General features: G+C 45.3%; 1 non-coding gene across 1 annotated transcript; it reads right to left on the bottom strand.

Annotated features, from left to right (window-relative positions):
* Positions 1 to 8841: 8841 nt before the first annotated feature.
* On the bottom strand, positions 8842 to 8947 carry LOC131912184 (U6 spliceosomal RNA). Its single transcript, XR_009379581.1, has one exon. It is a non-coding gene; the product is annotated as a U6 spliceosomal RNA (small nuclear RNA).
* Between the last annotated feature and the right edge of the window lie 18409 nt (positions 8948 to 27356).

Here is a 27356-nt window from a genome sequence, read left to right as displayed (position 1 = left end):
CTGAGGCCCCTGGTAACTGCTCTCCATGCCTCCCACCCCCTTGAACGTTGCTGTAAGTTAATGGATGGCTCTGTAGCACAGTGATCTGTAAATGAAGGGATCCTCTAATGACCTTAAGGTGCTGGCCTGCTGGAACTGAAGGCCGAAACTTTGGCACTTGAGGACCAGCCTACCCAGGAGTAGTGTTATTGTGTAGTCCTTGGATGTTATACTGGTACTCACTGACAGATGGTGTGAGCTTCAGGAAACACTCTTGCCATGCATTATGAGCTTTTCTGCTCCTTGGATCCTCAGCTTTCCTCTGCTTTGCCTGATGCTTACCAGAAGCTGGTAACATGAAGTCAAACCTTCATATAACCAGTGTCCCAGTCAGCTTCAGCTAACAACTTGGAACAACCTAGAGTCACTTGAAGAGGGAGTCTTGACTGAGGGATTGCCCAGATCAGACTGGCCTGTGGCCATGTCTGTGAGGGATTATCTTGATTGATAATTCGTTTGGAGGATCCACACCCTTATGGAGAGCATTATCCCTAAGCAGTTAGATGGTCTTGAGCTAGGCTGTATAAAAAAAGATAGCTAAAGATATAAAGATAGCCAGAGAGAGAGAGAGAGAGAGAGAGAGAGAGAGAGAGAGAGAGAGAGAACAAGCAGTGTCCTCTATGGGTTCTGGTTTAATCTATTTAAGTTCCTGCCCTAATTTCCCTCAGTGATGGCCTGTGACCTGGAAGTGTATGCCAAATGAACCCTTTCTTCCCCTAAGTCACTTTTAGTCAAAGCATTTCATTACAGCAACAGAAAGGACATTAGGATGACCTGCTTATTGAATAAATTGGACTCAGGGAAATCCTAGGGAGGGTATTATGTCTTATCCCCACCTTCTGTGAACCATCTCTGCTCCCTCAGTGAGCATCATGGGTAGAAACTGAGGCTCCTGGTACTAGTTACTGATAGGAAGAGTCTCATCTCGGAAATTACATTGGTCAATCCAATGCAATGATCAAACCCCAAATGCTGTCATATTAATACACTGTCTTCTGAGCTTGTTTCAGAGCCAGACAGCGTGTGTGTGACTCTGTCTCCCTCTTACCTCCTAGCCAGTCCCCAAGTCAGAAAAATAACCTGGGTTGCCATCTATGTCCTTTTGTGAGGCATGGCCATCTCAGCCAAAACCACCCTGCCCCCTTAACCATTTTTCTTCCAAATAAATTTCAGAAAAGAGGACACATGATATATGAGTTATTTTTCTTGTTGTGTTGATAATATTCCTGACAAAAACAACTTAAGGGCGGAAGAGTTTGTCTTGGCTTACAGTTCACATGTACACAGTCCATCATGGTGGGGGAAGGCACAGCGGGAGGCTGAGGTGGCTGGTCACATCCCACCTGGAGTCAGGGAGCAGAGAGAGAGGGAGGCTGGTGCTCAGCTCCTGTTCATGCAGTCCAAGGCCCCAGCCCATGGAACGGTGCTGCCTACGTTTAGGGAGGGTCTTACCACTTCAGTGAACCTAATCCAGAAACCCTCTCACAGACATGCTAGAGATTGGTTTTCATGGTGACCCTAAAGCCTTATAAAGTTGATAACCAATATTAGTGTCACACACTGTACTCCTTCCCTAGTGGCCACTGTCACACGACTTGATCAGAGGCGACTATGCTCTGTACTCTGTGGTGGCACAGCATTGCTTTCTAAAGAATTCCTCTGTCTCCTACCAGTGCTTGTCATCTATAAGACACTGAGGGTGGATGGTTGGCTGCTGGTCACTTGCTTTCACAGACTTGGCTGGTCCCTCGCAGTGGGCAGAGCTGCTTGCTTGAGTACATCGCTGTGTTTTCCTGTGTTAGACCATGGTGATCATGAAGTATGACTGTGTTTCTAAACCTCTGTGTTCTTCTGACTGCTGTTGCTTCGGTTTTTATGATCTTCGCACTTATTGTAAGCAGACTTTGACTAAGATTTTGTTTTTGTGTGCTAGCTACACAAAGTGTCCAAGTTATTATAGTTTCATAAATAATAAGTTCATTTTTTTCTCTTGAGAAGACTCAGATACCAGAATTCAGATTCTTTTTTAAAAAATAGACCTATCACATGGCTTTTTCTCTCTTGACTTTTCACTTTTTAATTTTAATAATTTCTAGCCTTCTATATTTCTTCAGCTAATGCTGTCAATTTAAGAAATGACATTTGAGAAATTAGCCATTTAATTTTTTTCTTCAAATTTACTAGCAAATAGTTTGATGTCTTCCTGAAACTATAATAGGTCCTATCTACCATCTATCTATGATCAGTCACCATCAGCCTTCATCTGTCTATAGTCAATTTTCCTTCCTTCCTGTCATGTATCTGTCATCTATCTATCTACCTATGTATCATCTATCTATCATCGGTTTATCCATTATTCATCTATATGCTATCTGTCTATCTATTATCTGTTTGATTTAATCAAATATAAGTTTCTGTTTACTGGCAGATGTATCATTATAATAGAAGCATATTGAAGCCCTGAACACCCATGGCTGCCAGCCCAGCTTGTCCATAGGAAATATGGTTTTGATCAACCATAATGTCCATTTTTAACAGTTGGAAGTGATCTTTATTTTGTAGGGTGGGATTCTTGTGTGATGATGTGCTCACGCACATAAAAAGAAAAACACTGGTGGAGACGTTCCTCAGCTCCTTTCCCGCCAGGGCCTGAGTGAGTCATTTCTGGAAGCATCTCTGTTATCACTCAGTCTCCTTGTGTATCCATTCCTTCCTCCTCTGCAGCTCTTTTGGCCACTGGGTTTTCTCAGAAGGGCCATCTGGTCTTGTCGGTCAGAGTCCCCAGCAGACTCCTCAAACACAAATGGAAATCCACACAGCTCCGTGTACTGTTCTCCAAGGGCTGCATCCAACATCACCAGTCCCACAGCTCAGTGGATGGCAGAGCATGTCACCTCCAGGGACTCCTGGGGTACTTTAAGGATTAGGTTTTCCTGTAGGCACAGCTCTATGTATTGGGCTAAATGGTTTTGTGTCCTTTTAGATTGATTTACTTTTATTTTATGTGTACGGGTGTTTTGACTGCATGTATATCTGTGCATCAGATATATGCTTGGTTCCCACAGAGGACGGAAGAAGATGTTGTACCCCGGGAACTGGAGTTACAGAGCTGTAAGCCACTGTGTGGGTGCTGAACATCAAACCCAGGTCCTCTGGAAGAGCAGCAAATGCTCTTAATTGGTAAGCCATCTCTCCAGCACCTGGCTTGGTGTCTTGTCACCAGGCACCGGTCTAACGACCTTTGGCTTGACAGCTGTGACTCTGAGTTAAGGTGACCAGCAACTTTAAAGGCACTAAAATCTCAAGACCATGACCCTTGGTGGAATCGCAGACCCAATTTCTAGGGCAACTTTAATGGTGCTTTGTTTTGTTCTTAACAGATGGCGAGCAGACGGCGTAATCCTTTCCGAATGTTCGAGGATTTGAGGTCATTGTGAAAAAAAGCAACATCTGAAACACTGCTGTGCTGTGTCCTGTCACACAGCTGAGAGCTGTGGGGTTTTGAGACTGGGGGACTCTGGTTTTATATATAACTACTGATCTGGCTCACAGAGAAAATTTTCCCCTACTATGGAAGACAGAAGTGTAACTGCATATTCCAAGGCTCTATACATGGATGCTGCTGCTTGCTGAGTGTCCTTGCCCTGGAGGTCAGGGAAGGAGATGTGTAGTGAGCAGTACTGGCCTGAGCTTGGGAGGGGATTGGTATCTAGTAGCTGATGGAGATAAGAACATTGTCAGTGAGAAGCATATTTTGAAGATTGAATTGGGGTGATGTGAAGTTGTCCATTGATCCATCCTCTCCTAATTCAGCTCTTCTCTTGTTTTCTTTGACCTTGGTCTGTATTCCCATCCCCCACCCTCAAACAGTGGAGCACACTACTGCAGGAGAGACAATACTGGGAAGCCATGCCCAGTCTGTTCTGGCACCACAAAGTTCAGGGGTTTGGGGATGGGGATGGTTATGCCTATAGCCGAAAGCCCTGGGTTTCAAGCTACCACAGCCTACCTCTTCTTCCAATACTTCAAGACACTTAGCTAGGGGTGAAACATTGCTTTACCATCAGGACATGTTAACTCTTTCTGTTGTCTGCTTCTGTCACCAAAATTGTTCATCAATGTGTGACACACACACATCTGTGAATAGCCCATGTTAAACCCACAACCACACTAACAGCTCTGTGTGTGTGTGTGTGTGTGTGTGTGTGTGTGTATGTGTGTGTGTGTAGACGCGGAGAGCTAAGGTTGACATTGGGTGTCTTCCCCAGTTGTTCTGTTCCTTTACTTTTGAAACAAGCTCACTCACTGATCCAGGAGCTCACCAGTTGGCGAGCCTGGTGGCCAGGAGCCCCTCCAGAACTGCACACATCACCTTATCTGGCTTTTTACAGTAAGTTCTGCATAACAAACTCAGCTCCTCACACTCTCAAGGGAAGAGCTTTACCAGCTGGGCTATGTCCACAGCCCCTGTGAGTACCTTGCACACACAGTTATCAATGGCAGATTAAGGAAGGGAATTACGTTCTGCATGCACTGTCTCTCTGCAGCAGTTTGCTTATGAGAGACCCATACCTTCCCCAGCACTGCGCTGCAGTAAGTTTTGCAGTTGTTTCCAATTGAGTGGGTGTGACATGGAATCTCAACATGGTGGTGACTTGCACACCTCCAACTTTTAATCAACAAGTTAGAACTGTGAACATTCATGGAGTACTATGTGCTCTTTTGATACATGTGTATTACATAATGTTCAAATCAGTCTAAGAAGATCATGTATTGGTCAAGTCACTGTAAATCTATTGATCTCTTTAGACATTTTCAAATCTCTCAAGATGTTCTCATAGCTTACACTATGGATGCAGAGACATATTTAATATAATTGTTACCCCTCCACTGCAGCAGTTAGCAGCTTGCCTTACACCTATCTCACTGTAACTCTGCATGTGTTGTCCAATTTTCCCTCACTCCCCAGCCTCTGATGATCATTCTCCCAGGCTTTCCTATGACATCAACTCTCAGATTCTACATGCAGTGAGATCATGCCCTATTTGTCTTTCTGTGCCTGGCTTATGTTACTTAACTCAAGGTCCTCCCATTCCATCTAATCTGTCTCCAGTGACGGATTATCATCCTTTTATGGCTGCACCATGCTCCATTGTGAGCACAGACCACATTTTTCTTTATCCACTCATCAAGTGTGTCTCAGATTTTAATGAGATTTTAGATCATTCTGGAATTTGTGACATTCAAGATTGTGTGTCTGTGTGTGTATGCTTAGGATACAATTTAATCTTTTAAAATAATGTATAGTTAAGACCATATTCTGAATAATTTGGGGTTTTATATATGTCAGAGACATTATCTAGTTTTTCTTACCTTTACATTTTGATTAGAAAATGAACACACTTATATAACTAAGAGATTATGCATATTTAAAATTACACAGCTAAAATTCTCCCTCCACCACAACCTAGATAGATCAGATTCTCAAAAAAAACAAACAAACCCACAAAAATACAGAATTGGCAATCACTGTCAACTTTCTTGTGTCTCTTTCCAGATATTTTAATGTAGATCAGAAGATGGGAATCTATCTGTACATTTTTTTCTGCAACTCTGGGCATAGTATGTTTCTCTATCTTTTTCTTTTTCACTTAGCGTTGTATCTTGAATTCTTGTACCTTTGAGTACATGGGAGATTAAACAAAAGTCTTTATAAGAATGGGCATCTATTATTTCATTACGCCAAATCTGTTTAACCAGTCCGCTGTGAAGGGAGGCTCTGAGCCTTCATGATTTTCACTACTATGCAAAACTTTAGTAGATTCCAGCACTTGAAAGGCTGAGGTTGGAGGATAGCCTGCATGATACATCAAGAGTTCATCTCAAAACAAAACCCTCAAATATACAAACAAAACAAAAAATGAAAACAAATCTCATTTCACTAAAAGAATCCTGTGCAAGGAAGTAGAGCTAATGATCCCAGAAAAAAAGCCACGGAGAGTTCATTCCACTCAGTGAAGTGACCGGGCCATTTCACTTTTCCACCACTGTGATATTGGTATAAAAACAGAAAGAAAGAAAAAAAGAAAAGAAAATCAGATTATAGCACTCCTTCATGAAAATTGTGTAGAACAGAAAATTTGATGACTACAAATAAACTTTTATCGACACACAGTCATGTCATTCCTAGGCATACTGCCTGCTGCTTTCTTCAGCCATGGACAGGAGCAGTGCCCTCTCCCCACTTTGCATTCGGATACATGGAATCCCAGAAATGTTTTTACATTAGAGCAACTTTCTCAGGGCAGGTAACATTGTGTGCTTTTAGTGTCAGGACATTTTTACCCTGTTATTCATGAGAGGAATGTGTCTTCTGGAAGTAATGTACAAGGCTCAGTGGGACATAGATCATGTTGTCTGGTGAGATAAGAAAGACTGATTATATCACCCAGTGACATTGTAACCAAGCCACAGAATAGGAGGCATGTTGGTGTGACAAGGATGAGCTCCCTACCAGCAGAAAAACTAAGAAACTTCAAATTGGTCTTAGGGTTTCTATTGCTGTGAAGGGACACCATGACCATGGCAACTCTCATAAAGGAAAACATTTAATTGGGGCTGGCTTACAGTTTGAGAGGCTTAGTTCATTATCATCATGACGAGAAGCATGATAGCATACAATCAAACATGGTTCTGGAAAGGAACTAAGAGTTCTACATCTGAGTGAGCCATTAGGCCTGGCTTGAGCTTCTGAGACCTCAAAACCTATTCCCAATGATGTACTTTCTCCAACAAAGCCACACCTACTCCAACAAGGCCATACCTCCTAATAGTGCCATTCCCTACAGACACATTTTTATTCAAACACATTATGTATTCACTACATTCCACTCCCTGACCCCCATAGGCTTGTAGACATATCATAATGCAAAATGCATTTAGTCCAACTACAAAAGTCCCCACAGTCTATTACAGTATCCGCACTGTTTAAAAGTCCAGAGTTCAAAGTCTCTTCTGAGACTCATACAATCTCTTAACTGTAATTCCCTATAAAATCAAAATAAAAAAAGTCATGTACTTCCAACATATAATGGCACAGGATATATATTACCTTTCCAAAATGGAGGAAAGGGAACATAGTGAGGAAATACTGGACCAAAGCAAGACAGAAAATCATCTGGGCAAACTCCAAACTCTGAATCTCCATGTCTGATGTCAAAGTGATCTTCAGATGTCCAACTCCTTTCAGCTTTGTTGACTGCAATACACTTCTCTCTCTTGGGCGGGTTCCACTCCCTGTTAGCAGCTTTCCTCAGCAGGTGTCCCATGGCTCTGGCATCTCCAACATCTTGGGGTCTCCAAGGCAATTCAGGCTTCACTTTCACAGCTTCACACAATGGCCTCTCTGGGCCTCCATTTAGGGACACCCCGATACATGCCTGGCCTTTGCAGCTTTCCTTAGCCACAGAGGAAAATTCCATAAACCCTTCCTTCTGTCCTTGACTCTAAAGCCAGAACTACATGACTGAAGCTACCAAGTTCTACTGCTTTCTAGGGCTAGAACCTGGACCCCTCATTCAATTACATTTTCACCAACTTTCTGTTTTCAAGTGTTTCCTTCACTGCCTAAGCCTGGTTGTCTTAAAACTTGATCTGTAGACAAGGCTGGTCTCAAACTTAGAGATCCACCAGACTCTGTCTCCAGAGTGCTGGGATTAAAGGCATGCGCCACCACACTGGGATTTAAACTTTGCTTTAATTCCTTTTCACAAGTTGGAAGGTTAGTTGTGTGGGGTCTTGCCCTTAAGTCACTACTCCCTTTATGCCATTTCTTAATCTGTTTATCTCCTTGAACACAGGACTTAGCTCCATTTCACTTCCTGGTGCCCCTTTTCTTCTCAAATTGTACATTTTGTGTTTTTCCTTTCCCAGCTTTTTCCTTTTCATTAAGAGTGAACACTAATGATCACATGGCACAATCTGTCCTAGGCTGTTTTGAAAGTTCCTCTGCTAACACAATAAATCCAAAATTCTTCAATTTAGTCACAAGCAGATTTTTTGGAAAAGGGCAAAATATAACCATATTCTTAGTCAAAATATCATAAGAACAGTCTCTAAGCTACATACAAATATTCTTTTCCTCTGAAACTTCTTGAGTCAGGCCCCCACAGTTCAAATCACCTTCAGCATCATTGTCTTCTATGTTCTTACTAGTTTGGCCCTTTAAGCCCCACTTAAAGTGTTCAACTGATTTTCTAATCCACCGTCCTAAAGTCCACATTCCTCCAAACAAAAGCATGGTCAGGCCTATCACAGCAATATCCTAGTCCCTGATACCAACTTCTATCTTTTTCTTTTTTTTATTAAGAAAAAATTTTCATTCATTTTACATACCAATCAAAGATCCCCCTCTTCCCTCCTCCTGCCCCTTCAGCCTCCCCACCCCAACCCACCCCCCATTCCCTCCTACAAGAAGGTAAAGCCTCCCATGGGGAGGTACATTTAGTAGAGGCAGGTCCAAGCCCCTCCCCCGCCTCAAGGCTATGCATAGTATCCCATCATAGGTAGTGGGCTCCAAAAAGTCTGCTCATGCACCAGGGATGAACTCTGATCCCACTGCTGGGCAGGGGTGGGGATGGGGCAAGCAGATCAAGCTACACAACTGTCTCACTATGCAGAGGGTCTAGTCCAGTCCCATGTAGGCTCCACAGCTGTTGATCCAAATTTTATGAGTTCCCACTAGTTTGGTTTGTTTGTCTCTGTAGGTTTCCCCGTCATGATCTTGATGCCCTTGCTCATAGAAAAAGTATGGAACACTTCATGAATTTATGTGTCATCCTCGTGCAGGGGCCATGCTATCTTCTCTGTATCATTCCAGTTTTAGTATATATGCTGCTGAAGCGAGCACCACAGCAACTCTTATAAAGGAAAATATTTAATTGGGGTTGGCTTACAGCTTGAGAGGTTTAGTTTATTATTGTCATGGTGGCATGCAGGCAGACATGGTGCTGGAAAAGGAGCTGAGAGTTCTACATCTGAGTGAGCCACTGGGCCCAGCTTGAGCTTCTGAGACTTCAAAGCCCACTCCCTAATGATGCACTTGCCCCAACAAAGCCACGCCTCCTAATAGTGCCACTCCCTATAGACCTATGGGGATCATTTTTATTCAAACCACCACAAAATGTAACATGTGTTCACAGCAGAATCACTTTGCAAAGCACACACACACACACACACACAGATACATATGCACACACACATACATTGTGTTGGGGGAGCTCATTCATACACCAAACAAAGCCTTTTAGTGATGCTTAGTTAACTGTCTTGGGTTTGATTGTGACAGTTAAAAAGCATATCCAGAGAAAACCAGGTAGCTTATCAGTTTTCCCAGCAAGAACACTTGCTCTTTAGGCTTGAGAACACTGGGGTGATGCTCTCTGGTAGTTAGGAAGCCAAACAAAATTACAAAGCTCTTGTGTGCAACTACAAAAGGCAAAATTATATACTCTTAGAACAATTCAATGATGATTGTAGTTATCTTTATTAACTAGGTATGGTGGCACTTGGGAGGCTGAAGCAGAAGGATCACTCTGAGTTTGGGGCCAGTTTAGATTGCATATTGAGATTCTGCCTCAAAAAAAAAGAGGAGGAGGGAGAGGAGGATGGAGAGGAGGATGGAGAGGAGGAGAAGTTATCTTTATTCCTTTGCAAATAAGGCTTTTAAAATAGACTCAATGTAAACAAAAGATGCCACACAATTATAGTTAATCTAAATTGTCAAAGGTCTTGCCTAGAACTAACCAATCCTAATGTGTGATTGACTCAAGTTAACAGATGTCTGCAGCCTGTTCTCATTCTTTTCCATCCAGGGAATATCGACATGCAGTGCTCGGCCTGTCAGAACCCACCCGTAGTGGAGGGGGCCATGATGGAACCTTGATTCAGCTGGAACGCCCCCTGAAAAATCGCCTCTCCTGGCTTGCATTCCTTGTGAGGTGATGGAATCCTTATGAAAGCATGTGATCCCCAGGAAGCAAGGCTACCCGTGAGCTTAGAACGTTAGGAGCACAGGACACTGCTAGAGAGGTCACTGACAAGTGACAAACTGCATGTGAGGTGACTACCCATCCAGGATTTCACCTCTTTTGTCCAACTCCCTCTTCAGGAAGCAATTTCCCAGTGGCCCGTAGGGACGCAAACTGGGACGTAGTTAGCTTTCTGTTGCTGTGGTAAACACCATGACCAAAGGCAGCTTGGAGAGGAAAGGCTTTATTTGGCTTATGCTCCCATCACAGTTCATCACTGAGGGAAGTCAGGGCAGAAACTTAAGCAGAGGCTGTGGTGGGAGAACCATGGAGGAATGGTGCTTCCTGGCTGGCCCCTCAGCCTCACAGTCAGCTCTCTTTCTTATATTTGGGAATATTGGGGGGCGGGGGTGAGCATGGCAGATGCGAGGTGGGGACAGAGGGAGCAAACCTCAGGAAAAGAAAAGAGATACTGGGTGTCTGGGGAGATGGCTCAGTTGATAAAGTTCGAGCATTAGGGCTGCATTGGGTTTCCAGAACACGTTTAAAGCCACGTGCGGTGAGTACTTGTGATCCCAGTCCTGCAGAGGGTGAGACAGCACCATGCCTGCAGCTCTCTGACTAGCCAGCCTAGTCTGCTTGGCAAGATTTTAGTACCCGGTCTCAACAAGAGGAAGAACCAAACAAAAATAAATCAAGGTAGACAGCACCTGAGGAATGGCATGAGGTAGACTTCTGGCCTGCATGCACACACCTATTCACAGACATGCACATACCTGCACACACACATGCATGCACCTGTACACATAGATGCACATGCCTGCACACATACATGCACACACTGTCACACACACACACACATACACACATAAGAAAAGAAAGGAAAGAGGCACTGAGTAGCAGATGAAAGCACATCTGAATGGTGACCTTGACCCTGGTGGTCTGTAACACGAATTGCTAAACGGTCTTATTAATAAAAAACCCAGAGCCAGATATTGCAGTGAATGCTGAAAAATCAGAGAAACAGAACAAGCCACAGCCAACCTTACCTTACCAACTCCTCAGCCTCCAGGGCTAGACTTCCTGTTTACTCACACTTTGTATACTTTTTCGTGCCCTGCCATCTTCCTTTCTTCCTAGTGCTGGCATTAAAGGCCTATGTTCTTCCCAAATACTAGTAGCAAAGGCATGAGATCTCAAGTGCTGTGATTAAAGGTGTGTGTCACCATGCCTGGCTCTGTTTCCAGTGTGGCCTTGAACTCACAGAGATCCAGATGGATCTCTGCCTCCCAAAGATAGGATTAAGAGTGTGTGCCACCACTGTCTTGGCTCTATGTCTAATCTAGTGGCTGGCTCTGTCCTCTGATGCCCAGATGAGTTTATTAGTTAGAGCACAAATAAAATATCACCACAGTGGTCTGCTATCTTCCAGAAGCCCACAGAACTCCTCTGATTGATTAGGTTTCAGGTCAGTCAGCCCTCCAGATGTGTCACTTGGAAACTTAGATCTGGGGTTCTCCAAGAGGAATATGTGGCCCAGCAGCAGCATCTGGAGACCTGTTAGAAACTCCAATTCCAGCCCATCCCACTCCTGCCGAGTGAAGGCTCTAGGTGGCCTTGTAAAGGACATTGCAGTTGTGACTCTGAGGAGTCCCAGCCAGACTCATGAGAAAGACCCCTGTGCTACAGGTTTGGCTGCTGTCCTTTGGAGGTTGAACCTAGTACCAGGAAGTTAGGTCATGGGGGTGAGGGCGGGGAGGGAGAGCTGGCCTTGAAAGGGACCCTGGGACCATAGTCACCTTGACTGTTTTCCTTTGGCTTTCTAGCTGCCCAGGGGAGCATGCCTCCTATTCCATGTGCTTGCACCATGATGCATAAGTCACCACAGAGAAGTTTGAAGCAACAGGGCTAAGCAAGAATGGAGCAAGACCTCTGAAACCATGAGCTTCCCTCAACCTTTCTTCCTGTAAGTTTACCTCGGGAGTTTTGTCATAGTGACAGAAAGCTGACAGTTGTAGGAGCAGCAGATGCGCTTCTCCCTTTCCACCCTTCTCTCTGAGGCTAGTGCATCCCTGGATGCAAATTACTTCCAAAAGTATATGTCTTGGGTTGGGGGTACCATGGAAGGAAAGGAGCCCTCAGCTCAGCTCAGCTTCTCCCTCACAGACTTGGCCTCCCTTGAGAAGTTGTGTGAAATCTCAGAGAGAACTACCCTGCCATGGTTTATATCACACAGTCCTCAAAAATAAGATGGGACCCATGGAGGGGGGCCCACTCCACTAAGACCCCCAAAGAACCTACTCTAGATATTTTTTTTTTTTTGATTTTTCGAGACAGGGTTTCTCTGTGTAGTTTTGGTGCCTGTCCTGGCTCTCGCTCTGTAGACCAGGCTGGCCTCGAACTCACAAAGATCCACCTGCCTCTGCCTCCCAAGTGCTGGAATTAAAGGCGTGCGCCACCACCAACCGGCTCACCTCTAGAGAATTTAAGGCTCCGTATCAGCCTTGAATGTTTGCAGTAGCAGGTCAAGCCTGCAGTGTTACAGACTTGCTGATTAAAAAAAGAAGCAGAAGTGAGCAGAGACACAGAACCAGCAAGAAACCAAACTTAAGCAGCCAGGGCAGAGTCCTACCTAGATGGGTTCCAGGCTGGGTGAGCAAACCCAGTGTGGACACCGCCCAAGGAGCACGGAGAGGCTGAGGCCCAGGAAGCCACCACCATCCTCAGGTAGGGACTCTGCCCTCAGAGAACCCGGGCCTCCAGCCAGCTGCAGGACACTCCCTTTGCCCCCTGGGCAAGAGCACTGCTACCCAATCCTGTCACAGAAGCCAGAGAGCAATGAAAATGGTATCTGCCGCATGTGCCAAGTCGGCCTTAGGGAAGGCGTCCTCCTGGTCACTTAAAGAGCTCTTTGTTTCTTCATCTGTGAAATGGAGCTATGCGCATGCTCAGATTCGCTCTGCGGGTGTTAAATGAGAGGTACTGGACCTCAGACACCTGGCACTGATAATGGCGGTAGCTTTGGGAGTTGCCACCCATGAGTGGAAGGAAAAATCAAACTGGCCAGCGACAGTTCTAGCTGAAAGTTTTTGTTTTGGTTCAGAATGACTTACCTGGTTGGGGGGGCGGGGGAGCTGTTGAGTTGAACTTTTTCCAGAGTCTTGTTTTCAAACGTTCTCCAGTCTAGTTTTAGCTGTGTTTGGGTGGGTGGTTACGTGTGTGGAGACCAGCTGACTTCAGGAGTCTTTCTCAGTCTCTCTGCCTTGCTTCCTGAGCAGAATCCCTCACTGAACCTGGAGCTTGTCAGTTAGGGTAGGCCGGCTGGCCAGAGGGAAGCCTCACCCCTGCCTCTAGAGCGTTGGAATTACAGGTGTGCACCACCACACCCAACACTCTTACACAGGGGCTGGGAGTCGAACTCAGGTCCTCATGCTCATGTGGCAGGCACTTTACCCAGCAGGCCACCTCCTCAGCAACTTGGAGTCAGATCTTTGACTTTAGCTTTGTTCAAAATTTTTCCTTATCAAGGCTTAGTAGGTAGCATTTTGTGAAATTTTAGTTTCAGACATGTCTTATACACCAGTATTATTTGTGGGAAAACATGGAAATCATCGTATTAGGTGATCATACTGTCTCCTTTTCCCTTTAACCTTTCTTATGTCTCTCAGAAAAAACAAACAAACAAACAAACAAACAAACAAAAAACCATAGCCAGTGTTTCTATGCCTCTGTGATCAAGATGAACAGTGATGTCTTCAAGTCCATCCTAATCTGCAAATGCCTTTTATATCCTTAGATATGCACAGACACCCCTCCCCCCAGTATATGTGACACAGGACACCCACTCTAGGACCCTCTCTTCAGGAGTCACAGGGGCTCCCTCCCTACATTTTTTTCTGGAGTGACCCCGCAGAAGGCAACAGGCTCTCTGCTGCTTTGCTGACCATCTGCCAGGCTTTGCACGCTTCTCCTCAGGTTAGTCTGCTAACATTTGGCTGCATTAACACAGTGTGTGTGTGTGTGTGTGTGTGTGTGTGTGTGTGTGTGTGTGTGTTCATGTGTATGCAGGTACACATGCCTCTGGAGATCAGAGGACAATCCCAGGCGTCACTACTCAGGAGCTATCTACCTTTGATCTGTTTGTTTGGAGACAGTGTCTCTTACTGGCCTTGAGTTACCTTTTTAGCTTTGCCAGTGCCTTTACGTGTGTGTGTATGTGTGTGTGTGTGTGTGTGTGTGTGTGTGTGTGTGTATGTGCACAAGTGCATGCAGGTGTCTATGCAGGTGTGTGCATTTGCATAAGGAGGCCAGTATACCACCTCAAGTGTCATCCTCAGGGGCTGTCCACTTTTTCTTTGATCTCACTGATTGGAAACCCATCACATAGGCTAGGAGGGATGGTCATCAAGTCCCAGAGACTGGCTGTCTCTGCCTCCCTAGTGCTGGGGTTATAAGCTGTGTCACCACAACTGACTTTTTAAAATGTGGATTCTGAGCATCTAACTGCGGTCCTCATGCTACAGTAGTGAGCCCACCCCAAGCCCAACACATTGTTCTTGGGGAAGAACCAAAAATGAGTGACTAAATCACGACAGGATGAGAGGAAGGAAGCGTTCTGTGTGTGCGCACGCAACATTCCAACAAGATAATATGATTTGCCTGAAGATGTGAAGACCTGCATGAACCCCCACTGTGCAGCCGCCCTCCCCCCCACCCCCTGTTACAGGACAACTCACCCATTGTCTTTTGTAGACTGGCCATGGTTGGGAAGCCTGGCAGGTCCAGAGACTCTCCCATACCATGTAGGCCTAGCAGTGAAGACAGAACTATCTCTGCTCAGTGGTGGCTTGTCTTTGAAAACAGCACTTTGGAGAAGATATGCATGCCCCCAGCACACAGCCATGGAATATTCCAGGAGTTTAAACCAGATCTGGTCACTCCTTGAGAACAGTTTCTATCGACAGCTCACTCTCTTAGGAAATCTTCCTGGCTACCTTGGATAAGTCTTGAGTACTTGGCAGCCTTGGGGAGCGATGATAAGAAGCCTTGAGCTGCATTTCTGGCAAGGGTTACTCTCCTTCACTTAAAATAGAACATGGGGCTTAGTAGGAATTGTTCAGTGCGTTTAAACAAACGGGAAGCTCTCGCTGGAGCCTGAGCCCGGGTGAGAAGAAACTGGATATGTCTGGACATGACACAAATAATTAAGGACAGAGGTCAAGTTCACCAGGAACATCCAAGCACCAGGGGTCTTGCACAGTCAAGGTGACCGCCCCCCACCCCTCTCCCAGCCTTTGAAGGGATACTCCCATGTCCCCAGGGCTGAGCTGCAGGGACACTGGCAGCAGCAGACTGTTCCAAGGTCAAAGGCCACTGTGGGAACAGTGTGCCCCAGCTCAGGCCGTCTCCCTGGCTCCCAAATAAATAATCTGGTAGGGATATAACTCAGAGGCCACCCCAGGGCAAGTTTCTCTGTGTTCCCATCAAAAACAAGTGTTGACACTCAGCTGTCAGAGCTGGTGATGGCCACCTTGTCTCATCTTCTGCAAGGCCCAGGAAGCCAGCTAGCAGCCTGAGGCTGCCAATGAACTCCTTCTATCAAGAGGGACCACTGGGTGGGACTGGGTGGGACCAGAGCCCCGGAGCTAAGTCCTCTGTTTCCTCCAGTCCTTTATGTAAGGACTAGCAGAACTGTCCAGAGCCTCGGTGCAATCTGAGCTCCCCAGGACCCTTAGGGGTCAGGAGAAGCTGAACCGGCCTCTCACAGTGGAGGAGGCCACAGCAGTAGTTCGCAGAAAACTCTGTCCGCATTGCCAATAGCAGCAGGAGAAACACCCCACACCCACACTGAGAGTACAAAGCCTCCCCAGACACCCCAGGTGCCTCACTGAATGCTCCGTAGGCAGTGCAGCCTGGTGTTGCAGAGGAGGCGTGAGGAAGGGACTCCACGGGTCCATGTAGACAGTAGCACCTGGGTCTGCGAGGCCATCCCTTTCTTCCAAGTCTATTCCTTGTCGTCTGCAAACTTCCTTATCGCCCCCTTCCTGGACCTTTTTATCAGATGTCCCAGACAAAGGGATTAAAGTCCCATTTTTTCCATTGTCTTCTCAAAAGCTCAACAAAGCAATCACCACGCACAGCCTCCAACAGAGAGGCCACTTAGAGGCAACTCCAGGGCATTGCATTGTCCCTGCCCAAGGTATGTGGTCTGGCTAGACCTCAACCAAAGGTCATTTATCTCTCCTCTGGAAGCAGCTGGAGGATCTGTGAAAGCAGATACAGAAAGGCAGTTCTCCTTGGCTTGCCAATAGAAGGAAGGTCCCCCTCCCCAGCACCCAGAAAGTGTCCCTGGAGGGAGAGCATATTCTAGTGAGGGGCTACACTGCAGTCTTGAAATTAAAGGCAGGAGGGGGGAGGCTGGGGGAACGCTGCTCCTGGGTTCTGTTCAATCTGTCTTGCTGGGGGGCATCTGGCTCTAACCAGCATGGCACTGGCTGGAAGTCATGATCTTGTTGGCCCTCCTGAGCTGTGTCAGCTCAGTTCACGGGCTGCTTGCAGCTCTGAGGCCACCCACCACCTGACCTACCTGTGCCTCACACACAAGCACACACAGGGACATCTGTAATGTATCACACATCTACACTACATGCATCACCCTGCACACGAACACACACCACAGATATGCATGTGTGTGCATGCACACACACACACATGTGCACACCACATATAAATACACAAACACACCACCCAGACATATACATGCACACACACATGCCTGGGCAAGCACCCACACACCATGCACAGTATCAGTTCAACTGTGAACCTCTGCTGCCACCTAGAGGTTCAAATGTGGACCAACAAGTTCAAAATCATCTTGAGATCTTGGACAAAGCCCAAAGATCTGGAAGATTCCATTTAGGGAAAAGAGTGTGTTGTATTTTGATATCTCTCACACAACCTTTATTTAAAAGAATGTTTCTTCCACTTTCTTGAACTCCACAGATCACAGTGTGTGTGTGTGTGTGTGTGTGTGTGTGTGTGTGTGTGTGTGTGTGTGTTTTGGGAAGACATCCTTACTAAAGTAAGGATCCTGGGAGATACCCAGAGGCTGTGGAGGAGACAGAAGAGGTGTGGAAGAAGCCCCCAGAGGTGAGCTGGGAAGCTGGAAGTTACATGTGTGATGATGTCATGTAGCCGAGGCTTTCAGACAAATGGGGAAAACCTGCCTGAAAGACCTGAGCATGCTTGTGGACTCCCCGAGGACCTGCCAATCATCCACCAGAGCTGAGCTCTGTGATCTGCAACAGGGTCCAGGACAGTCAGTGTCTGTAAGGACCTAGGTGGTAAAGTTGTCAGCCCTGTGGGCAGCAAGGCTTCTACAATTACTCCTTTCTAAATAGGACTGAATTCCAACAGAGCTTATCAATTTCAACAGAAGACTATAAAGTTCACACAGTTTTCACCTGTCATGACATACTCTTCTACTCTAAAACGTGTGTGCATTCGTTCATTTAAAAAATCTAGGAACAGTGTAGGATAGATGGCTCCTTTGGTAAAGGGCACGAGGATCTCAGTTTAATCCCCAGCACTCCCCTCCCCCACACCTTCACATCCTCACAGAAAGAGACATGGGGGAGGGGATCTGGAACTCCAGAGAGATCCAGAAATCACGTGTACAAATCTAGAACCATTCACTTTTGACCTGGGGGCTGTGCTTTGCCTCACAGAGTTCCCATCTCCACCTCTGAGGTGACATCCAATGTTTCCTGCATGACCATATTGGATTGTGACTGCTGCTGGAAAACGCACCCTGTGATGTTGCTGGCAGTGGTTTTCTGACATCATGTGACCATGTTTTTGAATGTGCACAGAATCATTTCTGTGAGAGCATCTAAGGAGCGGGGAGGGTGCAGGGAGCGGGTGAACAGCACTGTCGGAAATGAATTCTGCTTTGCTCTCTTCTGATCACCTCATACGGGACATGCAGCCTCAGCCATCCCAGCGGCCTCAGCCTTTAATTGAATGTTCAGAGAGGGATTAAAGTGACACTTTGAGAATAGGCTACTTGTGATCTTTGTTCCTTCTCTTTTATTTTTTCTGTGATAGGGCACTGTTGCTTTGAAGATTTGTAAGTCAAGAGTACCGTGGAGTCCTCAGTTGCTGTGTAAGTCGTGAAGAGCAAGAGCGACAAGCTGAGCCGTGTTTACTCGTGGTTGACATGTAAGACTGCAGGGTGGCCAGGAGAATCCCTGCTCATGTTTGATCTTTAAGGACAGTGCTGTCTTGAGTTGCTCTTGCTCTGGCTACTGTTAAGTGTTTCCTTTTTGAGGATCTCCAATGATGACAGGTAATTACACATTTCAGATGAAAAAACTCAAAAAACGGAAGCAGGTGGATCGGCTTTAGAACAGCCTTCAGCATTTATCTCCGGCAAGTCCCAAGCTTTGGGAATTAGGGGCATGTCCCTGTGCCCTTCGCTTGTGTTGCTTTGTTTGGTTAATATGTGTGTGTCCCAGGACTGGGGAGATGCTCGGTCTGTAAAGTGCTGGCTGTTCAGACCTGAAGACCTGAGTTCGGTTCCCAGCACTAAAGTAAAAAGGCCAGGCAGGTTGGTAGACCCTTATCATCCCAGTGCTGGGAATGAAAGACAGGAAGACCCTGTGTCTCGATTTCTAGAAAGCCAGCCTTGCAGAATCTGGGAGTTATAGACCAGTGGAAGACCCTGCACACACACCCCAAAAGGGTGGGCATTGTCCTGAGGATCCCACATGTCTGTAGATATAGGATTCTAAATTCTTAGTTTAGGATCATAAACTTGTGTCATTCTGTTGATGAGAGATTTCCCCCTTGTGTAACTTTTTCCTTCGTCATAATACTAGCTGATATCATTTCAAACTAGAAAGGAGAGAATCATTATCACTTTTCTGGAATTATGACCTATTAACATGAATTCCAAATCCATCTTTCCCCAAGGCTCAGGCTCATGGCCTTAAGGAGCTGGGGAGATACTCAGTGTGTAAAATGCCTGTAATCCAAGTATGAGGCTAGAGACTGAATTCTCCAAAACCTCCAAATGCTAGGTGAATGTGGCCTGCCTACAATTCTAGCTCTAGGAAGGGAGAGACAAGGGATTCCCCAGAGCAAGCTGACCAGTGAGACTAGCTAAAATGGCAAATTTTGGGTTCATTTGAGGAATCCTTTTTTAACCAAACAACATGGGGAACAGTCAAGAATGACGCCTCATGTCAGCCTTGTACTTTTACATGTATATGCACACATATGCACATGTAGTCACATACAGAGGTGCACCCTCATCCATGTAAATATACACACACAGCATACACACACACACACACACACACACACACACACACACACACACACGCTCACCACACACACAGACAGATAACAAAAAGGAAAAATAAAAGTGTGTGGCCTCCAAACAGCTCACTGTTTGGTTTCTCAGTGAGGACTCTGAGAAGATTCATTAGTTTTTAGAGCTCTATCCCAATCAAATCCTTTGCCTAGATGTTTGTCTCCTTGGCAACATAGCCCCTCTCTACATAAGTGTATACTTTAAACTAGCCTGCTCCACAGAAGTCCACCTGAAGACCAGTGCTTCTCTTCAGGGTTCATTCTTGAGTACACCACTACTGTCTGAGAAATTTTGTCAAAAACAGAGGTCCATAGAGAAGTGGGAAAAGGTCTATCCAAGACCCTGGCCCCTGCATGCTCCTAAGTAAGTCTCATATCCAGGTGGCACCACAGAGGCTCTGAAACTGTATATCTGAACTGGGTGCAGTCAGGATGCCCATGATTCTGCAAGGTCCCAGAAATCAGAAGGCTTGGTAGGTGTGGATGCCCCAACATCCTGCCTGGATAGTCCTTAACCTTGCCTGTGCTTTCACTCTCATACAGGGAGACCTGGACAGCCCAGTGATGATCCCTATCATGTGGCAATTTTCTCAGAATTGTAGGGAGGAGAGTGGCTCATGAGCTGCAGAAGGTCAATAATATTTGTAAAGTTTGGGAAGTACACAACTAGCAAGTCTCATGAAATCCCAAAAACTTACAGGACTTACAAGGCCCCTTCCTCCCTTAAGTTATGTTAGCAGCAAGGACTACTATGAAGAGGATACTCTTCAACCTGTGGAGCTACCTGAAAATTCTTCAGGAAGCTCCAGGGATGCAGCTTTCCTGAGTGGTCACCTATGCTGGGGTGTACTGCTCAGTAATGCAGCTGCCTTTGAGTTGTCTGTATTTCTGTAGATAGCCTATCACCCATACTCCTGTAAGAAACATCAGTAAATTCATTGGTGAGCCAAGTTGGATTTGGATGGATTGTTATTTTTGTCTGTTATCAGTGCTCTATCTGGAATGAGTGGATCGTTTTTCATGTCCCCTCATAAAAAGTTACACAACAGTATCTAGGTGTGTTCTATTTCTACCTAGAACCAATGGTGTTACTGTTATTGTCTGAATGTCTTGGTCTCTTTAAAATTTATCATTGAGAACCTAATCACCAATATGATAAATGTTAGGAGACAGGGTCCTTGGGAGGTGACCTAGGACCAGTGTCATCAAGCAGGGCTCTCAGGAAGCCATCTTACTCCCTCACCATAAAGGAAAGCAGGCCTTACTAACTACCAGAGAACTACAGGAACATTCATCTTGGATTTTTCAGCCTGTGGAACTATGGGAAATAGCTCTCTGCTGCTCATAAATTTGTCCATTTTATATCTTTTATAGCAGCCTAAATAGACAAAAACATTTCCTTTACAGAAAAAAAAAGCACTTTGCAGATATTCTTAAGTTAAAGATCAAAATGGAATGATGACCTTGGCTTATCTCTTTTTTCCTGGGTTTAGAAGGAAGCTGAAGGGTTGGAACCAGAGAAGATATGAGGATATACTCACGAGCTGTTAGTCTCTGCTGTAACTCAGGACCTGAGGTCATGAATCAAGAATGTAGCTAGCCTCTAGGAAATTAAAAAAAAAAAAAGAAGGGAAATGGCTTTTCCCCAGGTATTCCAAAGGGAGTAGAGCCTGGGAAAACCCAGATGTTTATCCACTGAGACTAATTTTCAGCTGTGACCTTCAGAACTATAAGACAATAAATAAATGTATGTTGTTTTAAGTCACTAAGCACATGGTGATCTGCTATCATAGCAAAAGACTATCAATGCAATTGAGACATCATCACAGACCATATAGACCAGAACAGCTGGTGCTCTTTGTTTCAACTTTCTGGTGATCTTCGCTCAACTTTCTTTTATGAGGAACATTTTAATTTATATAAAAAGAATCTGCTTTATATTACCACCAATTTAATTTCAGTACTTCCATGATCCCACCCCCCAATATTGAAATTTCATTGTTTATTGGTTATTTATTATTGAGAGGTTGGGTCTTTAAGATGTGATTGTCATGTGGGTACCACCCTCACAGATTTAGACTATTCTTATAGGAGTGGGTTAGTTATCTTAGAATGGACTCTTGATCGAGGAATGAGTTTGATTTACCTTTTCTCTCTGTCACTTTTGTGTGCTTCCCCTCTGTTGGATGTTCTCTATCATGCTATGATGCGGGAACTGCTGGTGCTAGATGCTGTCACCATGGTCTTGGACATCCTAGGCACAAACACGGTAAGAAACGAATCTTTGTTCTTTATGAATTACCAAGTCTCAACAGCAGCAGCAGAAGCAGCACACTGAGACCAACAATATGCACAAATTTGCTACCCACAGCCCCCATCCTACCGAGCCTCCATGCGGTTATTTTTATGGATTATGACTGTATATATTTTGTTTCCATAAACCAGTGTTTATAGTTGTTGCTTTATGTAGAGGTATTTTAAACCAACTAGCAAAAGGAGGCATTACCAACAAGAACTATATTATCTTTTAATCTGTGAACATTTGCTGGTGCTTGTGTGTGTATGTGTGTATGCATGTTCACATGTGTGTGAGTACATGTGTGTATGCAGGTGCACATCTGTGTGCATACACATGGAGGTCAGAAGACTACCTTAGGTGTCGTTCCTCAGGTTCCATCTACTTTTTTATTGAGGCAGGGTCTCTCACTGGCCTGGAACCCACCGAGTAAGCTAGGCTGGCTGGCCAGCAAGCCCCGGGGATGCTCCTGTTTCCACCTCCCTAGCGACTGGATTACCAGAGCACACTGCCAGGATTTGTTCTAATGTTCATGTGGGTTCTGGGGATTGAACTCAGGCTCTTGTGCCAAGTACTTACTAAGCCTTCTCCTTAGTCCTTCTGGCACTTTTGATTTTCTTTAGTGTGGGCTTTAATTATTTTCATTTTCCTTCTATTCTAACCTTATCTACTCTTTTAGTATTTTTGTAAGGACAATGAGCAAGAGACAAGTGTCCTCACATTTCATTGTTTATTTTACTTACTATCAGTGTCTAATTTCCACTTCACTTTGAAGGACAGACTTGTCAGCTGAGGAATCTTCCCCCAACAGTTTTATTCTTTTGTGGCAGGTTGCCACCTCCATGCCGTTTGGCCCCTTGGGTTTTGATGAGGAGTCAGGCTTTAATCTTCTTGAGGTGCCTCTGTGTGTGATGAGTTGCTTCCTTCTTGGTGGACAAGACTCTGTCTGTGTCTTCTCTTAGCATGATTGTGGAGTATCTAACTGTGAGTGTCTCTGAGTTAGTTCCACCCAGAGTTCATTGAGATGCTTGGATATGTAGATATTTTCACCAGGGTAAGGCCGTTGCCGCCGTTGTTCTGACTTTCACTGTTGATGCACAGAAGGGCATGCCTGTGTCTTTGAAGCAGTGTTTGCTGACTTCCTTCCATTTCCTGCTCAGTCTTCAAATCCGCTGAATTTGGCTTCTAGTTCCTCTAGTGAACACTTCGCTTGAGTCCTGTACTTCTAGACTTTTTAATGGTGCTTTTGAATTCTTTTTCTTTGTCAGTGTTCTCTGTGTTGGAAGACCTCTCTTCTGTCTTGCCCCCAGCTCTTCAGACATGGTTTCCTTTAGCTGTTTCAGTAGATCTTTCAGCACATTTTCAAGAGCCTGTATGGAGTGTTTATCCGATAGTCTCAGTGCCTGGGCTTTCTCAGGGATCTTCTCTGTCAGCGTCTTCCCATTCTTGCTTCTTTCCTAGTGTCATATTTTTCATTGAAAATCCAACATTTTAGATAGTACACAGCAATGCTGGAAGTCACATTCTTCATTTCCACAGAGTTGGTTGTTTGTCCTGGTTCTGTTGTCTGTGAGCGACTTTTCTGAATGAATCCCGCAGGGCCTGTGCTTACTGTCGTATTTGGTCACTGACAGTGCAGCAGTGCTAGTTCAAGGGCCAGCTAAAAAGATTTCCTTAAGTGACTAGAATCACTCTGGTGACCGTTCTCTGTGGGGGACTCTATGTGCAACCTAAAGCATGTCTTCAACTCCTCCAGGCAGGTAACAGTTCTGCCTTTGGGCTCCTGTTCTTGACCAGGTCTGAGGTCATTGTGAAGTAAATGCTTGGGGCTTTCCCAAGCATGCCTAAGAGCTGATGTGAATGCATGGACTTTCAGATCCCCCAAATAGCCCAAGGTGTTAAAACACATCCCATGAACATCTCATTCCAGGGTTTAATCTTCAAGCTTTCTGGTTGGTACACTGCTTGCCTGTGTTGGTTGAAGCAGCCATAGCGTTCTATGGTTATCTCTTGGGGAAGGAGCTGCTAGACCTGGGAAAGTATTTGACTAGGCCAGGTCTGTGGCTTTACTGGGTGAACTTAATGCCATGATTTATTTATTTCATTCATTCATTTATATTTGCTATGCTGGTGATGAAATTCAGGGCCTTATGCATACTAGGCAAGTACTCTGCCACTGAGCTACATCATCACCCTTTAATTTTAACATTACACTTCACTGAACTGAATATGTAAAATATTTTCATTTCAAGATATAATCTGTCTTAGTCAAGGTTTCTATTGAAATAAGATGAAACATTGTGATCAAAAATCAAGTTGGGGAGGAAAGGGTTCATTTGAAGAAAATCAGGACAGGAAGTCAAACAAGGCAGGAACGTGGAGGCAGGAGCTGATGCAGAGGCCATGGAGGGGTGCTATTTAATGGCTTGCTCATCATGATTTGCTCAGCCTGCTTTCTTATAGAACCTAGGACCACCAGCCCAGGGATGGCACCACCCACAATGGGCTAGACCCTTCCTTATCAATCACTAATTAAGAAAATGCCTTACACCTAGATCTTATGTAGGCATTTTCTCAGTTGAGGTTCCCTCCTTTCAAATAACTCTGGCTTATGTCAGGTTGACACAAAACTAGCCAAGACATACTAATATAGAAATTTTAATGGTATATTTCACTTTTATGGTTTTGTTTTTTGGAGACTGGCTCTTGTTATGTAGCACAGGTTAGCCTCAAACTCATGCTCTTCTTCCTTATGCTTCCCAAATGCTAGGATATAGTTTCCCATTTTTATACAATCTTTAAAATCCAGGATTTTATACCACAAAAGCTCCTCCATTAGGATTGGCCCTCTTTCAAGGGCTCCGTAACACACTGGGCTTATGACAATGTTCTTGCTGATGAAGATTTGTTTCACTGTCTTAGGTTCTGTTTGCTCCACCCTGCTTGGTAGATTCTAAACATATACTATAGAAAAGATCAGTTAATTAGTACACATGTGATCACAAGTGCTTTCTTTTTAAAAGCATACTTTTTTGGACCTGGAATAGGTAAGGGGAAGCAGAGCATAAAAGAAAAACCTAGTGAAATATTAGGAATACCACGGTGATTAGATTATTTTTAGGAAGTATTCAGACTTCCCCTTCCCCTCCAGCTGAGGCATTCATCTCTCTGGTTGAGTGATGTCAGCTCAATCATGTGATCTGAAATACAAGAACAGAGACTTGAAGAGACCATACGGGTTGGTCCCTGTCCCATTGTAGCAGGCACAGAAGCATACCTGTGATTGCCTGCTTCCCCAGAAAGACATGTTAGACATAGGGAAGTGAGCTGGGCCTGGCAAACATCCCTAGCCAAAGTCTGCCTATGTTAGCTTACCACTGTCAAAGTCCAAGAGTGGGAGCTATATAATCAATATTACAAGAGGCTGGGGAAGATGGCTAGGTGGTTAATTAGAGCCTGAGTTGAATCCCAACATACAGATAAAAAGTTGGGTGTGGCCTGTAACCTCAGCATGGGAAGGGGGAGGTGGAGACCCATGGATTCCTGGAGCTCACTGGTTAGTCAGTCTTGCCTAAAATGGCGAGTCTTAGGTTTAGTGAGAGACCCTGTCTTAAGAGAATCAGGTGTTGAGCAATCTCAGAAAACAGCTTGATACCAACCTCTGGTCTCTACATGTGCCCCCATGAGCAATGCATACATACATACATACATACATACACACTTTGGAGTTCAGCTGACCATGGCGCTGCAGGTTGAGCAGTCTTGTTACTGGGACAGTCAGCTGGTACAAGCACTAAGTGGGGTCCAGTCAAAAGCAGATGCTGAGGTCAGTGAGCAAAGATGGCAGTGCTTTAGTCAAGCTTTGGCAGCAAGCCCTCTTGTTCACTGATTTCTCCTCATTCTCTGCTGTGCGGGTGCCCTGACAGCTTCACAGGGAGCAGGCAGGTAGGTCTGACCATCCTGAAATCCCAGGCTGCAGGAAAAAGCCCTCACCTGGGGCCTCCAGCTCTCACGTAGAGTGAGCACACACAGACATGTTCTTGATTTTCCCTGATTGGAGAGGCCATTCCACATCCACTGGAAGTGCAATGAGCCAGAGCAAGCTCACCCCAGGTAGGATGAAGGGCTGGGTTATGACAAGGGAAATGAATCTCCCATCAAGACCAAGTGGCCACTTAGTTATTGATAACTAATATTGATATTAGTTATTTTCACGAATAGCACGAGTACTTCAAAGGATACATGTTTTCAACATGTTTGAACAAACAACGGAGACATCAGTAACACCTTCTACTATTTTCTAGGGGTCGACTGAACTCTGTTTTTCTTTCTGGAGACATTTGCAGGAGTAAAGCACACAGGTTGGAAGGAGAATGAGTAAATGTCATGGGAAGGAATCGTGCTTCTCTTCTGTATTCTTAGGTCATCTGGATGAGCAAGTCACCCAGCAGGAGCTGTGTGTCATAGTCAGGCAAACACCTCCTTCACTCCAGAGCACAGCTGGCTTCCGTCTGTATTCCGGCTTTCTCTGTAGGATTCCTGGAAGGATGCTGTCAGCATTGCTGTGTCACTGGAAGGGTCGACTGCCAGCCCCAAGCAGCAGCCACCTGCTCAGCAAACCAGGGGTGGGGGTGGCGGAGCTGCTCTCTGAGGACCTTCAAGCCAGCAGCCTCCCCATGCCATGTGCCTGGGCCAGGACCCATGGGAAAAGTAGGTCAGAGAGGGGAGCTTTGGAGAGGGTGGGGGAGGGGAATCAGTGAGATAAAAGCAGATCTACAGGGTTCTCTGAAGAGGCAGCTGCTGCATCCATGCTTCCCGGTAGCTAGCATGACTCAGTGTTGCTCCCAGCACAGTGTCTACTGTGGGGCTTGTTGTCATGTGAATTTCTCATTACCCTCTTGGTAGTTAAGAACCCCCCCCTCCCCGCCACAACTCTTTTTTCTTTCTTGTTGAGCTTTCCTTGAAGTTGAGAATGGTCTTGAACTCCTGATCCTCCTGCCTCTACACATCCCCCCCCCCCCCCCCCCGCCACCACACCATGTGCTGGGATTATTGGCATGCACCATTATTTCTGTTTTTATGCAGAGCTGGGATAATCAAACTCAAGACCTTATACATGCCAAGCAAACACTCCAGTAATTGAGCTCCAAGGCCAGGTCCTCTGCTTTGTTTTGTTTTGTTTTTGAGCACTCTCAGCAGCATGTAATGACACGGAAGCGCATGTCAGTTGCTGCATGCATCAACGACCTCTATCAGAGTCCTGGGTCAGGATGCCACCCTCCTTGCCTCTTAAGCAAGTGTGACACTGCAATCACCAGAAAGCCTGGAAAGGATTCAGAATGTCTTCTGGGTCTAGACCTGCCACTGTAGTTAGTGCCTCTAGTCTGACTGTGAGAACACTGGGTAAACACTCCTTCTCAACATGGGGTCAGATGGTAATGTTTATCACCCTCATCTCAAAACGTTCTGCCATCCCAAAAGATATCTAAAGATTGCTATGAATCAACATTTTAAAACAAAGACTTTCTAACATGAGGGTTGGTACGTGTGCTTTATTTCAGTAGCCAACTCTACCGTGAATATACTTAGTGTGGTTGCAGTGAGGGGCTCTCACTGCA

This window comes from Peromyscus eremicus, chromosome 5, assembly GCF_949786415.1.
Source record: "Peromyscus eremicus chromosome 5, PerEre_H2_v1, whole genome shotgun sequence".
Lineage (NCBI taxonomy): Eukaryota > Metazoa > Chordata > Mammalia > Rodentia > Cricetidae > Peromyscus > Peromyscus eremicus.
The sequence above is the reverse complement of the archived record's forward strand: the minus strand, read 5'-3'. Positions and strand labels throughout refer to the sequence as shown.